General features: G+C 34.2%; 1 long non-coding RNA gene across 1 annotated transcript; it reads right to left on the reverse strand.

Annotated features, from left to right (window-relative positions):
• Window positions 1-532: 532 nt before the first annotated feature.
• LOC128469201 (uncharacterized) lies at window positions 533-1,337 on the reverse strand. Its single transcript, XR_008345928.1, has 2 exons — window positions 1,260-1,337; window positions 533-794 (listed from the first exon to the last, which is right to left on the reverse strand). It is a non-coding gene; the product is annotated as an uncharacterized LOC128469201 (long non-coding RNA).
• Window positions 1,338-3,002: the final 1,665 nt, after the last annotated feature.

Here is a 3,002-nt window from a genome sequence, read left to right on the forward strand (position 1 = left end):
CTGCCTACTATTTGGGCATGGTGTCCAAGGAAAATGGTGGCATGAACTTTGCTTACAGGTGCAGTGTTTTAAAGGGAACATTTAGACTGAATAACAGTATACTGGCGTTTAATTTAACCCCTTGACGACAACTGATTAGTAAAAGAACTAACAAAAATATTTAATTTAAGATTATAAATAAGAGGAGGTAAAGTTCATTTTTATGAGCACTGTACTTTCACAAAAATCCTGACATAGAAAGAGTTTAGGGGCAGGATGATCAGGTGTCAAAATTCCAAGTTGAAAAACTGAAATCCTCATGTCCCAAATGTTTCCTTTTAGTCCCCAACCTGATGGGTTCTCCATCAGATCGCAAAGCCTTCTTTGTTGTTCATCTGAGGTTGCATTTACCTCATTTTTATACCTGCTAAAGAACAGATGATCATTGTTATGTCCTGATATGTAAAACAATACAATTCAAAGAGTGTAAACTTTCTATTTTACACAACTGTACATGGAACACACGTCAATTTCCAATAGACAACACGCAGTCTCAAAACGTTTAATATTTTTATGATTTTATTATCAATGACTAGGTTATCACATATTCTTATAAGCTACAGAACTATTGCATGGTAGGGGGTACAATTTAGGTTTTGTGCTGTGCTCCACGTTTGTCTCTTCTAACTGGGCCACTTCTGCATTCATCTCCCACAGGCAATGATGACATAAGACAAATCTGTTGGACAGCTTCTTCTGTGGGAAGTTCTTAGGAAGCCAATGATTCTGTCTGTTCCACGGCAAGATCTGGTAATCTGGCAAAAATGCTTAGTGGTTAATAAATATTAAGTGTAAGAATTTGTGTATGTACAATATGTTTTAATAACAGGTTTTAATGACATCTTAATGTTTTGGATTTTGTAATTTGTAATCGCTGTAACGGGTGTCTGAAAGGCCCAGTATGTGAAAGCAGAGTTGATATCAGGCTGTGATACTATGAAATAATTCAATTTAAGTCAAGTTACAAAGTGATACTACTATTTTAATTAATTATAATAATGAATAAGTAAAGGGCCAATCACACAAGACTCTATGACATTTGCTGCGTATAGGGTGCCTTTTAAAATTGTTTTGTAGATATAAGAAAAGCTGTTTTATATATTTATAGAGTGGTCAGTTAAATGTACAATTACTGGATCATAATAATCTCAATCCAAACACTTAATAATCTCATGCAAGAAAGAAAAAATCAAAAAGATATGTTTCATATAAGCACCTACTTTGAAACAGTCTGAGACTCCTTTATTGGGGTGAGCATCTTAGTCCCTTTCTCTGCCGCCGAGGTGGTAATTGCGGCTTTAAGGGCAAGTAGCAATGGCATCTGCAAGTAATAGAGAAAGATTTGAAATTCTAACAGTTAGATACCCAATTCACTTGATCTATCACAACTGTGTTCTAGGTTATTTTTTACCTGAGAGCATGAGTGTAAAATCGCTCCATCTTAATGAAAAACGTCAATAAGAGTACCACAATAATACCCCAATGATATTAGTGAGCATATGATGCCAGAGCCCTGACATCAAATGTGTAGATCAGGTTAAATATTTTATGCTCCACACCTGGTTTTAGAGAGATATACCTTTATGGGTACGTCCATGAGGTGGGTTCCATAAAATATAAGTATGAAAATAAACAATTGTAAAATTCAAGTAAATGTGTTGTGCTATTTAACTATTTCAAAAACATCTTCTTTAAAATCTGTACTATAAATTAGGGTAATTTGACATTAGAGAGAGAACCCATGCATTGCACATACACAGCATACAAGATTTAACCCACAAATGACACGGGGGGCAACTGGGCATATGGTTGGAAAACAATATTTTTCAATATTATGTAAAATAAAAATCACACATTTTATATGGCAATTCTAATAAGGCCCAAAGTATATACAGTATATATATATATATATATATATATATATATATATATATATATATACTTTTGTATATTCTTGTGTTTTCTGTAATTGTCCTTTATGTACAGCCGTTATATAACGTTATATCAACACATTACTCATATTCTAATTCCCTTCCCAGTGCTAATGATATGCTATCATACTGTAACGGCAGGTAAATCACCCTCATTATTCCAATGGTTATTCCAAAAGCTTTACATTCCAGGATTTAATGTTCTCTCCTCTAAATATGTCAAGCCTGTCACCTCGTCTCTTACCTGGCTGAAGGAGTCTGGGTGGGTTTTCCCTTGTTTTGTTGTTCATAGAGCCATTTTTTATATTTTTTTTTCATTACTTTATTTTTAGGTTTAATAAAGCATTGCATGAGGCAACAGAGTAAAATAAGAGCATAAATGAAGAATAAAATCCCCATTTTCACAGATTGCAAATAGAAATACTTGACCAGTCTCTATTCACTCGCAAGATATGGAATTGTGGCCAGGTGTCTGTATTTAAGCAGATAAGTGACATCACAGAAGGTGACGCTATAACACAACAGAAGTAAAGGTTCTGTGTAACATTTATATTTTGATGTAATATGTACAGGGGAGGTAAAGTGACAGATTTGTTAATATCAAGGCTGCAAAAAATAAAAAAAACAGCTAATGCTTATGTATGTACATATAGGTGGTGGTTAGTGAGGATACTTTATTTTCACAATGTTTGGGAGGAAGAGCTACCATCAGAAATATACCTGCAGCTTCTCTTCTAATGGATGCATATTTTACACTATAAAGTAACATAAAGGTCTAGCAAGAAAAACAATAAAATTATATTTTTAAAAAATATATTTGTTCTGTTATTAAATGATATTTATCAAGTGGATGAGTGGAGCTGTCTCCCAGGTAGAGGCTGTGACAGTTAGGGAATTCACACAAGCATCGCATAGAAAAATGATTACCAGACTTGTGCGCTGGGAGAAAGTTCGTGTTTGCGTTGGGGGGGATTCCTTCTTATTCAATGTAATTCGTCGTACATTTTCGTTTTCGGAATTACCGTTTGTCCA

This window comes from Spea bombifrons, chromosome 11 (assembly GCF_027358695.1).
Source record: "Spea bombifrons isolate aSpeBom1 chromosome 11, aSpeBom1.2.pri, whole genome shotgun sequence".
Classification (NCBI taxonomy): Eukaryota; Metazoa; Chordata; class Amphibia; order Anura; family Pelobatidae; genus Spea; species Spea bombifrons.